Raw genomic sequence first — 15,647 nt, forward strand, 5'->3', positions numbered from 1 at the left:
ATTGGTAAAATGTTACTTTATCTGGCCAGTTTCGTGGGAAGAATCTAAACGAGACAAATAGAAAGTGAATGATTATTTATTTTAAATGGTCTAAACAAATTTTTGGCAACAGTAAGTCACGAAAACACCGCGGCGTCATTATAAATCATTAAGAATGTCAGTGGGGTTGGGTTAGAAGTTTTAAATGTACGTTGAGCGAAAGTGGGTCAACCAAGACAAATAGATGACAGAAACGTCGAATTTTTCGGTTGTTTGCAAAAACAAAATTTTCCAGGGTATGACAGAAATTTTCGTTACATTTTTTAACTTTGGTATTTAGAACAAATGTTTGTAAAATATATTTGAATAATTAGTAAGTCTTTTTATTTTGCATAGCCAGTTTTGCCTCTCACGAATAAGACTTGAGGCAGTAGGCAAACGATGTCAAATTGACTTACACAATAAAGCTAGAAATCTCGTCGCCAAACAAAGCAGTTTGTTTGGGGCATCGAGATGCCTTCCTATTGTAAATAATCGCTGGCTGTTTGTTCACAAACCGAGCTGATTGTAAACAACGTCAGCGAACAATACCTGCACCGACCGATTTTTGTACACTATTATAATTCAATATTTGAGTGATCCTGTCGGAATATTAGGTGAGGAATTAGAGACTGGCTTGATAGACTAGGTAAGAAAGAGAAAAATTAAAAATAAGGCGAGTTTGGATTATATTCTTTATAATTTGAGAGCTCCGCTAGCTTCTGCTATGGACAAGTAAGAAACGAAGTACAAACAAATTTTGCTTATTCAGTAAAAAGCATGTGCTAAAAAAAAAGTTAGAGAGATTACCTTGCATCAAATGAAGACTAGAAGGATTTTATTTGTCATCGCTTGGCTGTCATGAATTAAGCTGAAACGTCACGGAAGTCGTTTGTTCGGGATTGAATTTTCGGTTTATATTTGACTTTAATACTTTGCGCACATGGTGCGGAATATAAAATATCGATTCAACCGTTTAATGGGTGTTCGGTATACGAGAACTGTTTGCTTTATACATTTACGTTGTTTCAACAGAAGGGATCGGCCCTAAAAACATTAAGGGTGATTCCTCTGTTTATCTTTGAACAAAACATGGCGTTTGTTTTTTCGATAATCGTACATGGAATGAAGGCATAAATGTTTATTTGCCATCCAATTTTCCTTTCTCAATGTCATGAATGTCATTGATATTAAGTATTTATTGTTCGCTTGGAAATGTCAAGAGAGAAAGTCCTTAACGTTTCCTTGGTTTTCACAACCACTGGTTTTCGTGGAAACAAGAAGATTTATTTCGCCCGACAATTTGAAATAAATAGCGGTAATTTAATTATTTCGCAAACTCGGAAGTTTAAATAATAACCTGTAGTTTTAATGCAGGAAACTAATATACCTTACGACACGCCTGAATCGGATCTATTTGCATGATAGGCCTATTCTATGTCTAGTATGCTACAAAATAAAATGGGGGAGGGAGGAGTTGGGCCTCCGGATTCCCACTCACCGTATCGGTGTAAAACTACTATTTCACGCCGGTATTCTGTGGGTTTAATGAGAACTCCATGGACACCATTTACCTAGCTGCTATGCAGCCGTGTAGGTACAAGGATTCCTTATGATGTTTTCTTGTACTGAAAACCACTAAATCATTACTGCTTTTTAGACTAAACCTGGTCCACATTTAGTCCGTACAAGGAATTTTACACAGGGTAATATCTAATAATAAGCCTCAGTCCATAGATTGTAGGTATGGAAGTCATGTGAATTGGGCCATGTAATGCTTGTGCTTGTGCACGTGCGTCATCGGATGCATCCTGCGTTTTCCTACCACTTGTCTTTCGGCACTTGTTAATGTCCTATACATTTAGAAACATTTCGTCACGATCGCGTTGCATTCCTTCAACTCATAAGGGCCGCGTGGATAGAGATTCCAAGAACTGTAAAATTTATAAACATTCTTACAAGATAAATGCGTTTGGCGTTGGCAAGCAGTTACTTACCTACGTTTGAACATTTTTGAACACGAGTGTATTACATTTTTCTTAGGACTCAAAGCGCTAGGCTTTTCCAAGCTATTTGAATTTTTCAATGCCGAATTCTACCATACCACTATCACTACTTACATCAAACATGGACGTGACAATATAATGAAACTGAATACTTACATGTTTCAATTACCAATATCAATCTCCACGTTTGACTGAAGACTCAAGATACTACCGGGAAAAATAAGGAAACCAAAACCACCGATTACCATTAATCAAGCTAAATGGATGCTAAAAACAATGTTCCTATACTTGTGTAACCAGTAATGAGGAAAACGTGTCTCTTTGGCGCCACTTTGTTGATGATATGACTGAAACGTGACGGCTTCACGTGACTTACCTGAAACAAAGATAAACAGTCATTAAATCTATCCATCTATCTTCTATATATAATATACTATATAAATAAAAATGAATCGTAAAATGTGTTGCTAAGCTCAAAACTCGGGAACTGCTGGATCGATTTCACTAATTCTTTTTTTGTTGTGTTCGTTACTGTCAGAAGAAGGTTTTTATGGACGAAAATACAGGAAAAATACAACGGGGGCAAAGCCGCGGGCAACAGCTAGTTATTAATAATAATATGAAAGTCTGTACCGAAGACATGTGTGGCACATTACTTACTGCTTAATGAGTATAAGTACTTAATCTTTAAACGAGCAATTCTTGTATATATGTTATATATATATTTCGGGGATCTCGGAAACGGCTCCAACGATTTCGATGAAATTTGGAATGTAGGGTTTTTCGGGGATGACAAATCGATCAAGCTTGGTCTTATCTCTGAGAAAACGCTTATTATCGAGTTTTACTCCGAGCAAAGCTCGGTCGCCCAGGTACTGTTTATTTAAAAGCAAGTGAGAAGATTCCTCTATTCCAAATATCAAATATGATGTGAGAAGCGTAAATTATGCTACATGAATGTTTATTTTCTAGAGGGGTTTTGAAGACCCTCTTCCACAGTAAAGTTACCCCCCAGGCCATTCAAAGCCAAGCCAAGCACCGATTAAACGCAGGCTTACTTGGAATTTTCATCTCAGGGGAGCCCGACAAAATTATTATCAACTGTAATTTGTTTATTTACCAATACTAATACCTCACTGTTTGTAACACCCGACTGTATTATTTCTAATATGATTTTTCAATAAAACAACACAGTTTTACGTGTCAGCAAATAACACTGCTTACGTACTATTGTTATATTTAATGTTTATTCCAAGACGAAACGTATCTAGATTCCATTCCGAACTACACCGGACACTGAGAATGTGTCAATCAAAAAGCATGCAATCTGATGAATCCATAGTGATCTCTCAAAAATGATATCAGTATCACCATTGAATTAGATCCATTCTTGGTAACAAAGGGCTAATCAGGGCCCAGCTGAGCGATGTGGGACGAACGTGGGTAAGGTGCTTCTGATGCAACTTCCTTCACCCACTACGCTGTCGAAAGAATTTGATGTATTGTTAAGGACAATCCCGCCTTTGCAGCGTATTAATGTAATGACTCTTAAATTGAACATTTGTCAATATTGCTAACATTAACCAAATTTAGATTCTAGATGAGGCAAATAAACAAAAGTAAATACTTTTTCAGCTGAATAGTGCGTAATTTTAATTCAATAACAAAAGTGAATGTTTAAACTTAATAAAATAACAATAGTTTTAAATGATTATGGATTTAAATAACATCTTTTTTTTTACTCTTGAGTACCTTAGTAGCAGTGTAAGTATACAACAATTTCAGGCCAGCTACGACTAAAGCTTTCCTTGTTTGCAATCAAGTTTGTTTTGCGAAATAAATACTTATGCAAAATAAATCGAAACTGTCCTAGCCATAATCGTAATACACGTACTGCACCAGATCATCAACATTGATAGCTGAAATAGTTTCGAAATGCCCAATAGAATTATACCGAATTCACTTTTACCACCGTCATAACAAGCAATTGGCGAAGGTGTCGACGGCGTCTCGACTCCTACGCAGTTACGCACCCGAAACACAGGTAACTTTGGACTGGTTCCAAGCACTTGCCATTAGTCAGAAGATCTGATTGTGAAGGAGATTTTGTGTTAAATGTTTTGTATTCAAACTCCGCAATCCCTTTACTTTGCACATTCATACATTCTGAAATGAAGAGTAGCCTAGCCTATATTTCTCAGCTTATATTTCTCTTAGTGAAAGATTTTTTTTAATTGGTTAAAGAAATCTAAAAATTACCTGTTGAATAGCAAACCTACCTACCTATTTATTCCGTTAAGTAAAGATAAAAAAATCTTCAATCTTGGGTTTTAGATGACTGTTTGAAAGCGTTTTCAAAATACCATACCCAGTTGCTGAGTAGTGACGTGTCAGGAAAATCAGCAATAATACGACTGAAGAATAAGCGATTGATTCAAAATAGTGAAGCTGGTGCTATATTCGAGCCGTCATATAACCTATATAAAAACTATTGTTTGGTATCTGTTTTTACTAAAAAAAAAAACGCAGCGAGGGTGTTTGATACTGATATTATTGATATTCATCGATGTTTAGGCTACTGTTACTAAATTCAATCACAAGCAAAATATGATTAAAATAATTACAATTAATAGTAAGCATGCTTGGCAAACATTGTAATAAATAATTCGTTAGTTACAATAATTTCAAAAGAGACTTGCCAAAGACTCGTTAAATACCAAATAAACTTTATGTTTATTGTTACAACATATCATAAAACAAATGAATTACCATATTCGATTACAACTTCAAATTGACGGTTGACAAACGAGCCAAGAAGAGATTTCGCAATGGAACCAACAATTAATCCTTTGGAAGTGAACACTGACGTATTTAGATCTATCCGTGGCAAAGACGTATTACACGCGTTCTGAACTTCTGAGTTTGTCCAAACGAGCGCTAGCAGGTGCGTGCATTAATTATAGTTAACACCTGACTCCGACAGACGGCCTGACACTTATTATTATTGCTACGAACTTTCCACCTGAAATTTTAGAGAGCTGGAACGCCGGATTGATGTTGGAATTTTAATGCAAATTACGAAATGTTGTCGCTGAGTTGACGGAAGTTTTAGCTTAAGTAGAAATGCGAAGAGTATAATTTTATGTAAGTAGTGAACTCCTGTACAATTCTCCATAAAAATAATTTACGCCGTCGCTATCAAGTACGGTCACTGTAAACTCATGCATGGTATTGGTACAGGCCGATTTCAGTTCTGGCCTCTGCTTTACCGAGCATATGGATATTGTAGTCATGGTTCTACTAAGAAATTTAAAAGGTAATTGAGAAAAATGAGTTATACACGTTAGACAAATAATAAATGCCAGTTAAAAACGAGTCGATAATAGCCAAAGAATAAATAATTCTCTACGCATCAACTTTTATATTTACACGTCAGCTGCTAATTTATTAGGTCAAACAGAGCTCAAACGAGCAATGTATGTATTGTATATCACATTCAAAATCTGATTTAAATAAATAGAGTCAACAAAAACTAGAAGAAAGCGCCAGCGGAGTCATCGGCACTTGGTATTGGGCCAAATCGAGGCAAGGTCATTGGCTATTTGATAATAACGGGCATAAAGCTATTATGAGGTAATAGATTGTTTGTTTATATTTTTTTACCACTGGAACCGTTCGAGCTGATACCGCTCGCGACACGTAAATTATTCATAAATACTCGCCTTATTATTTGAATTGAATTTCTATTTATTATAGGCACTCTAAGAGAAAGTACTTAACTTTGTTTGGTCTGATGCCATAATCGTCGACAAATGTACAAGTCACTAAATAATCAATTAATGTCACTGTTAATTTAATCGTACATAGGTAAGTGAAAGTACGTTAAGTATTAATATTTTAACACATGCATATTTAATACATATTTCTTCGACATTGTAGGAATCACACTAAGACGGCTGCTCACTATACTATAAGTAACGCGTAGACAAGACAACCGGATGATTGCATAAATCTGCATTGTTCGATAATTCCTTAATTAACAGTTTGCAGTTATAATTAGTCTTGATAAAATTCTACCAATATTCAACTAGCGATCAAATTCAGGCTTACTATTCCGTTATAATTGGTGATTGACATGACAGAAGCGCAAAAAAACTTCATAAACTTGATTTTTATATTTTAGAAGAGCATGAAGCGTTTTCGACAGCGTGAATATTGCTAAGTATTATACTAGTTTACATTTACCTGACATGTACCATTTACTTTGTTACAGTTGCATAGGTAATTGTGAGATCAAATTCTTGAAACTATTGATACCACAAGTTGACTTTCTCAAGTAAATACTGGGCAATAAATTCAAATTAATTACAGTCGAATGCAAAAATATATATACAGCCATAGCGTCAAAATATGTATACATCGACCTTATGTTTAGTGGCATAAAGGTGTATACATATATGACGCAGACCGTACCTACCAAGTTCTATTTTGCAAGACTTGACCATCGACATCAAAACATTCTTTATAATTTAGTGCCGACCGTGCAAACATAGTCTTAGTTAATAATAATAATAAAACCTGATGTATTCCCTATCTGTCATGTTTAATTAAAAAAACCGGACAAGTGTGAGTCGAACTCGAGGAGAATTCAGTACCATAAAATATTTTAGTAATTATATGTTTTTTTACCACACTTTAAAACCACAAATTTATTAAGGTCAACCGGGGCTAATGCGTCACAATACTTTAAACAGCATATTTATCAGATTATAACAAACACATTATGTATCCTTAAAAGCTATAACTTATGATACAAGTTAGCTTATTTTATCTAATTTTATATTTTAATGCTATTTTATGGCATTTTTAATAACTTCTACGTGTAAATTACGTTTCTGTAAAAGCTGGGATTTTTAGACGCTATAACCCCAGGTGGGGTGAAAGCGTCTTTTACTAGTATTATGTGATCGGATTGGTCGGAATGATTTTAATCTAGATAATTTTATAAAAGCACACATGATAAAGTTTATTATTTACTTGTTGCCTTAGCTTAGGGTAATAAGTTGAACAAAAAATATTCGGGGCTATAGCGTCTACTTGACCTAGTTTCTTATAGACGCATTAGCCCTTTCCTAGATTCCAGGAGTACCAATCAATTTTATCTTCTAATAGGTTCGAGTATTTTTTTTTACATCTCTTAGCCGAAATTTTTATATTAAATCAACAAATAAACAAAATAATTATATTACGTAATATAATAATAATATTGGAATCAAACCACCACTTAGAAATCAAAAATCACGTAATCCGTGCATTGGATTAGTTTTAACGTGATGCTGATAAAAACAAACCGACGAACCGACATGAATTCTAAACAGCAATTTTTGGGTTCTTTTTTTTTAACAAACAAAGTTTTCTAGATTTGTAGGTATTGTAGGTACAGATTACAAATTTATTCCTTTATTAGACATACTAGCTTTTGCCCGCGGCTTCGCCCGCGTGGAATTCGGTTATCGCGCGCTGTTCCCTCGGGAACTGTGCATTTTTTTCGGGATAAAAAGTAGCCTATGTCACTCTCGGATCCATAAACTATCTCTATGCCAAAAATCACGTCGATCCGCCTCTCCGTTTCGATGTGAAAGACGGACAAACATACACACAAACACACACACTTTTGCATTTATAATATTAGTATGGATGTACAGTTAGATTAATATTATCCTAAAATGAAAGGTTTCGGACCTGAGAAAATGGGGCTATTGCGTCACAAGAGATATTATTCTTATCTTTTTCATTACATGTACTGTTGCCATGATAATGTGGGCTATACAGCCAACTTATATTTTAGTCTCGTAGCTATTTTTGTATTTGATTTCACTTTGATTTGTTTTGTGTGACTTTCCGTAATTGCACTCTCCTGTGGCCCGGCGGAAGACCAGTGCTGGTTTCAACCAGCGATATGCTGAGCCGGGACCTTTTTATAGCGGCAACATTTCCTATTGTTATTTTTACTTATTATGTGTCATTGCTGTTATAAATAAATTATTTCCTTTCTTTCTTTCTTCTTCTTTCAATAGCCCCAACAGGACGCACGCAATAGCCCCGAAGCTAAAACATAACCAACAAATTTTAAATTGCATATTAACTGCAAATCTAAAGCTAATTACATAAAATAATCAAAACAACATACATGTATTCCAATGAATTATAAAAAGTACTTACGGTTCAGAAACATCGATTCACTTAAAGACACTGAGATTTTAGGTAGGTACAAATGCACGTGTTGGCACACAAGAAGAGTCGAAATGAAATGACTCATTAAAGATGGCGGATTACTTTTAAAAAAGAGCTCTGCCACGACATCTAGTTATCATTTTTTGTACTTTTAGTGCCAAAGGATGTTTTTCTTATGATAATTGGAATGGACGCATTAGCCCCATAGACGACATAGTGCCGGTTGACCTTATAGGTTTTCCTGTAATTTAAAAATGATGAACCAATTTGCACATAAAATCCTTTCATTTTCACGCAATACAGTTTGTAATTTTTCTTTTAAAATAAAGAAAAATTAACAAACTGCATTGCGTGAAAATGAAAGGATTTGTTATGAGCAAATTACCCGTAAAAGCCAACCACATGTTCTAGATTAATTTATTTACGTTAAATGTCTGTTTTTGCTTAAGCAACTTACGTAAGTGTAGGTTAGGTACTTATCAAGTTTTTAACTAAGTCAGTCCAGTAGCTTCGGAGCAAATTGGCTGTAATAGACGGACGACATACGAGATCCTATTAGGATTCCGTTTTATCCTTTTGAGGTACGGAACCGTAAAAAAAGCGCAGTAGGTAGGCACTTTGTACGACTCGGGAATGGGATCGTCGTGTCGCATGTAGATACCAAAGATTAACAGCCTTATTCATAAAAAGTCCTTAATTGAGGTTTGATCGGTCTGTTACTTAGCCGACTGGTTAAGCTTGTTAGACGGTTGTCAAGAAGTATGATTAATAAACTAGCAGTCTGCTAGTTGTTGAGCTGCTGATAGACGGATTAGACGCGTTATGTTGGCCATCTTGACAAATCAAAGACAAAAAATGCCCTCATCGATAATTTAAAAAAAAAATGACAGCAGTGACAGCAAAATAGCAGGAAAAAATAAAAAGCTAGATGTTTGTTTTCCCGCCATTTCCGATCCGCATGTTTATGTTGTACCTAAGTGCAAAGAGCAGTAATTATGTTAATAATCCTAATTATTATTTTATCATATTTATTGTTAGTAAACTAGCAGTAGTAAATACCTAATTAAGAGGATTTTAAAATACAAATTCCTGAAAATATTTTTTCCTGGATTTTTTTAAATCTTTGCGTAACCCTCCCTTCACTAAAAATATCTTGGGTATGGTTTTTTGCTCTTGTCAAAGTCAGCTGTTCAAACTTGTGGCAGCCATTTTGTGACTTAGCAGGGAAATAAAGGAGGAGGATTGATCGACTGATTAGCGCTAACAGACGTTTATGAATCATGTTTTTTAGCATCGGGCCTTCAAGGAGCCTTCAAGGAGGCTCTAACTTTTTATGAATAAGGCTTTAAGTTGTCACTGTTTGACATAATCTTAAAGAGCATGCATCTGAAATCTTGAAACTGGTGGTGGAAGTTTGTTTACGAACAGCTGCATAGACGACATGTTTATGTTGTATAGAACTGTATGTACGTAATACGAACGTGAACGAGCGAAGCACGACTAACCTAGGCTACGCTACGGTACGCTTTACTTCCAATGCTTTTGAATGTAAACAAATAAACAAGGTTGGAAACGTTCGATACAGATTCCAGAAGATATAAGCAAGCTCGTGTGGTCACGGTTCTGTTACACTATTTAGATCAATTTCGCGTGGGAGGTAAACTAACGTGTCAATAGTTTTACATCATTTTTAAATAAATAAAAATTGCATGCTCACCAGGCGTAGCTATACCGTTATAAGAAAATCTTAGTTTAGCTCTACATGTAGATTATAGATGATTATCAACAGAGTAGGTAGTTTAATACAGAATAATATTATTTCGTTTAGATCATACATTAAGAAATATATCATACGATTCTTACAAATGCTTATATAAAAATATTGCGAGCCTTCAAAACAACAATAATCTCATTTTACTCAGAGAGAAAAGTAAACATACAATGCGTCGTAATCACGCTAGGATCCCTGCTTACTTACCGATTAGTTGCACACAGAATGCTCGAGGTCGCTACTCGCGACATGCAACCAGCATAACTGCAGGCGCGTACGATAAAATCTCTTTACACTGAGATAAGATACATCATTATTTACTGTAAGTGAGATGTACCCCGAGAAGACTTTATATTGTTGCACTAATAGCCACGCTATTTTAAAGTCAGCTCCGTTTGAGAATTCATAAGCTGGATATAACTTAACATAGTTTAAAGAATGCTTGATAATGATAGATAACATTAGAAGTATCACAAACATTAATTACTTAACCAATTTCATTCGCTAGTTAAACGACTGTGTGATGACCAGACGTCAGTGAAAAGATAATAATCTAGTTCAAAAACTACAGTAGCAAGAGCCAACGTGTCTTACAAAAACTAAACAATCAGTTAGACACGCAGTGATTAATGACAAACAATAAAACTGCTTTAATAAGTACCTAATTCAATGACGATGTATTTTTTTAACAAAACGATTGATTGTTGATTATTTATTGTTATATTTCTTCTATTTGCATACGAACTAAAAGCTAAGAAGCCTCGAACCTTAAGGCCTCGACCGTATAAGCCTCAAATTAAAAAGTTCGTGTTACTGCTTACGAGCACAGAAACCTCGAGTCTTTAGGCCTCAAGCTTTAAAGCCTCCTAAGCTTTTAAGGTTTAAGTCTATAAAGTTTGGAGCATTAAAAGTCTTTAAAGCTTTTAACAAATCAGATCAATCTATAACTTGCATACTTTGAATTTATATCACCACAAATACACATAAATGTACCATTTCCACGTCGTATTATAGGTATATTCATTTTTATTTTCGTCGTTAGATCGTTTTTAAACTGACAATAATCAGTAGCCGTCAGTAAAGAAAATGCCATTAGTTAATTTATTTAATTTTGCTGCCGATATGCATACCGAGCTAATTTGGCAACTATCATTGTCAAAATATTATTTTTTTGAAAAAGAGTGCTCATTGCGTGAGCTCTTAACGCTTAACACAGGCCTTTGAGGTTCGGAGAGCTCGAGCTTTCAATAGGCCCGAGTTTTTAAAGCTTGAAGTAGACTTACTCTTAGAAGCTAGAAGTGACTTACTCTCGAGAGCTCATAAAAAGCTTGAGTCGTTAAGGTTCTGAACCGTTTTTAAGCTCAAACCTTCAACGCTCTAGTCTTCTAAGCTTGAACTTTCACGGTTTGCGAGTCTATAAGGTTCGAAAGTCTTCAAGAGTAGTCTTCTAACAACACAATACGAACGTGCTATTCTTATTAATTTAAATCGACTTACTGAGAATAAAATTCAAAGAGTTCATGTATGGAATCGTGTTGTTGTACCATCAGCCAAACAAGTGCTCTATCACTTTTTAAACAAGTTCCTTTCAAATGAATATGTCACTAAAGTCGAACTTTCAAGTTGACAGACACGTCTATATTGGAATTATTGTTTTATGACATGCAAACGATTATCAACTTTAGGGTGGTAGACCACATATTTGGCTGATGGTACCTGTACCTTACAGGAAAAAAATAGGTACGTACCTATATGCTTGTTTTATTCTACTTCTTTTTTCTATTTGAAAAAAAAAACATAAATGTGTCTAATTTTCCATACGTCTAGATTCTAGACAATGTGAAGGTCTTGTAAAATAACCAGTGATAATTATAAAAATGTGCTCGAATAAAACGCTCAAAAGATCACCCGACTATTAAGTAAGTATTTTATTGTCTTTGCATTTCATCACTTTTACACACAGAGGATTTGCAACTTGTTGTTCATCATCATTACATCATGTATAGGAATTGGCTAATATAGCCATGTTAAAAACCTAACCCTCCTTTGGGCAGTCAGGTAAAAAATTTGCTCAAATAACTATTATAATTTTTAACTTCACAAATATATATATATATACACGACTATTACTTACACACGAATATTACTTTTCCAAAAATACCCACTATTGCGTTGTTTTAAATGGTTTAAATATTGGTCGCTAGGAAAGGACTATGTATGTCTGTGTCTAATCAAAGAAAGTGTGCTCATCTTGAGTTCCTATCTCTTACTAAAATCGTACTTTTCTTCTAAATATTACTTTAAATTGATGTCTGGATAATTCTAGTTTCGAAACTTATAAACTAAATTAAACCACCGCAGTTTCTCTGTCTGGCAACTTATGTCAAAGGTTGAAGACCGTACATAAGAGGTTAGCTAAGAGTCCAGTCCAGTCGCATAAACGAGTTGTAATTTAAAGAGCGAAACCGGAGTATTTCGCTAGTCACAAGTAAATTGCAATTCACCGCTTATTTCTGCACCATCATGCACGTACACAATACATTTTCTTTGTCGTGTTATAACTCCGTAACATTCTGTTAGATTAAAGCCAACAGTGAATCCATGAGAAACGTATTTAAGAGTTGATCTTTTCAATTGCTCGACATAATACTTTCACGGTTTATGTAATCACGCGCCTCTGGGCCGCTCATCCGTCATGCCGCTGGCTTGTTATCTTGATATAAACAAAGAAAGTATCGCTTTTATCTCCAATCTTTTGAAGAAAGGTGAGATAAGTGCATCTTCAACGTAAGAGCCTGTTTTGATGGTCTTTAGAACTTTAAAAAAGAAGGCGATTAATGAAAACTTGTACAGCGTACTGTATAAAGATACTAACTCATTTTGCGGTCATGTTTTCTATTATTTTTAAACAATCTATGACAAATAAATAATATAAGAGGGTCTTGCATAAACAACGTACGATTTGATTGTGTTCCAAACTTAATTTGACAATATCATAGATCACTTTTAATGTTCGACTTCCTTTATGGAACTAAGTTGAATACAAAGACGATGTCCGCAATCAACCAAGAGGAAGAATCCTTATTGCACCAAAACAGTCTTCAAACATAATCTAAGAACAAGGTGAGGACGCCGAAAACGTGACCGGAACATTTCATCCTCAATACACGTTTGTATTGAGTAAACTCTAAGCCAAGGGCCCTATGAAAACGATATAGCTAAATCTCTTCCAATCGGATTACAAGTAGCTCTATATGAAGCCTTACACGCTCGCATGACTGGGTCAAAGCCATTGGTTTTTTTTGTACAATATGCGGAATATAATAAAACCTATTTATGAAAATTGTTATGTAGTTACTTTTGGCATTAGTCATAAGTTGAGATTCTCTCTGAGCGAGATTGTATGATGAAAATAGAAATACAAGAGCGCGATTGCAAACTTGATAACTCGCGTTATTAAGTATCCGCTCTGAGCAAAAAACAAGATAAGAAAACTGTCTCAACTTGGAACTAAAATAAATACACTTATAACCAACCTTGGGTATTGCAGATGCGTCCTCACCGCAAGTACCTAGCCGGTATCTACGTGCGGTAGATGACAAACCATGAGTTTCATTCATGCGTTGCTAAGGTCATCGGAGCAGCATTGAAACCCATTGTTTTGCACGCCGCATTGATTCCCATGATTAATTTGTCGTCCATGTCAGTCGTAAATACTTTGCATGTCTCTGTTCCTTGTGTTTAGTTTCTGTTGTAACGATATTAATGATGAAAAGGTTTCTCCGAAGATCTGACATGTTGCCGGAACACATAAAAGGGAATTATCATTAACTTTTTAGTTTAGTCAAGGAAATACTGAATAATGACTTGTGCAGTTATATATATATATATATATATATATATATATATCATATATGATAATCCAGGTAAAAAAGATGGCACCACGCCTTTTGCTATAACGGTGTGAAGGGAAGGGCTTTTTTAACTCACGCAATCCATCCATCACATACAACACACATAGCAAATATACTGTCCGGAAATCATGCTAGGAAACATATTGTGGCGATTTATTTTCATAGATTTACATGACGTGGTGTCATAAACGTACTAAATAAAAAAAATGCAGTGTTAACTCCTATCTGTGCACATAATTTTAATGTAAACAAGGATAAGGCTGATGTTATTATATTAAGAGGTCGATTGTCGTTAGACTTCCGATTTCCTTGAAAAATGATCTCATGGCGTTTTAAATGATCTTATGATTTCAGTCATAAAGTCAGCGGGGCGCAACATTCTGTGTATAATGGTGTATGCCAGACGTTGGCAGATTACGGTACGCTGGCATCAGATAGCTTTTGTTTCAAGCCAGGACGGATGTTACGAAAAGACTTCACAGCATGAGCTTACTTATCGCTATCTCAAAGGCTTTACGCCTTAATAATTCCTGCTATCTTTAGAACTGTACAATTTCGAGCTAATCTAATTATTAACTGTGAAAAGATCGTAGAACTTATAAAGAAATGTACATACGAGTCTACACGTAAACTGGTAAAACAGATTTATTAAGTCGTATTAATCATTTTCGTACATTGCGCTAGATAATAAAGTGCGGGAAAAACCATAAATAAAGCATGTTGTGTGTGGTGTGATGAGTACTTTCGTGATTATCTGACATTGATAAAGGTTCTTCATTCAGAACGCGGCTAATCCTTAAGGCTTTGAATTGACTCTAGGTATATTAGTCTTAAAACACTAGATGCGTAAAAACTTGCTAAATCCTTAATCAGCAAATTATAAAAAAATATTTTCGCTAGGCCAGCGGTAATCAGAACTATGATTGGTGACAAGCTGTCAACACAATTACAAAGGTTAAAGCGGGACGACGAACCAAAGCAAATATACAGGGCGTCCCACGGCTATGCCACATGGAGGGAAAGTACCTTAAATATTGTACATGGAACGTTTTACTGAAAGAAGACATTATTTTAATTTAAAAAACAATTTAAACTGCATTCATAGATTTTTAAATAATTACATGGTTGAACCGGGAATCGAACCCGCTACACAAGAAAAAAAATTACCCTGTAGCTTTATCATACCGATCGAAAGGCTTGATCATAAAGATTATTTTTTGCTAAATACATAGTGTCAGAAATAAAAGGAAAACCATGAATTCGGGACAAATAAGATGGCCGCCGAGATCCCCAGATCTAACCCCGTTAATTTTTTTTATGGGGTTATGTAAAAAATTTAGTTTACAAGAACCAGTATGAAAGTGTCCACGAGCTACAAACAGAACTTAGACGAATTATTCTAAATATCCACCACAACAAGATCAAAAAATCGACAGGGAGTGAAATAATCAAGTGCGACTTTGTATTCAACAGCATGGGACTCATCTTGAGCATTTCTTAAATTGATTAATTTTGTATTAAAAATGTTAAAATTCATAGTCTTCCTTTTATTTCTGACACTATGTTATTTAGCAAAAAATAATCCTTATCATGAAGCCTTTCGATCAGTATGATAAAGCTACAGGGTATTTTTTTTCTCGTGTAGCGGGTTCAATTCCCGGTTCAACCATGTAATTATTTAAAAATCTATGAATGCAGTTTAAA

The 15,647-nt window shown here is 35.0% G+C and overlaps 1 protein-coding gene and 1 long non-coding RNA gene across 3 annotated transcripts in view; both read right to left on the reverse strand.

Annotated features, from left to right (window-relative positions):
* The window catches only part of cdi (serine/threonine kinase), a 113,581-nt gene that overhangs the window by 42,041 nt on the left and 55,893 nt on the right, over positions 1-15,647 (reverse strand). The window lies entirely within an intron of this gene.
* On the reverse strand, positions 7,819-8,067 carry LOC141433051 (uncharacterized). The gene is made up of 2 exons (XR_012451892.1): positions 7,999-8,067; positions 7,819-7,936 (listed from the first exon to the last, which is right to left on the reverse strand). It is a non-coding gene; the product is annotated as an uncharacterized lncRNA (long non-coding RNA).

The sequence above is a fragment of the Choristoneura fumiferana genome, chromosome 12, assembly GCF_025370935.1.
Source record: "Choristoneura fumiferana chromosome 12, NRCan_CFum_1, whole genome shotgun sequence".
Classification (NCBI taxonomy): Eukaryota; Metazoa; Arthropoda; class Insecta; order Lepidoptera; family Tortricidae; genus Choristoneura; species Choristoneura fumiferana.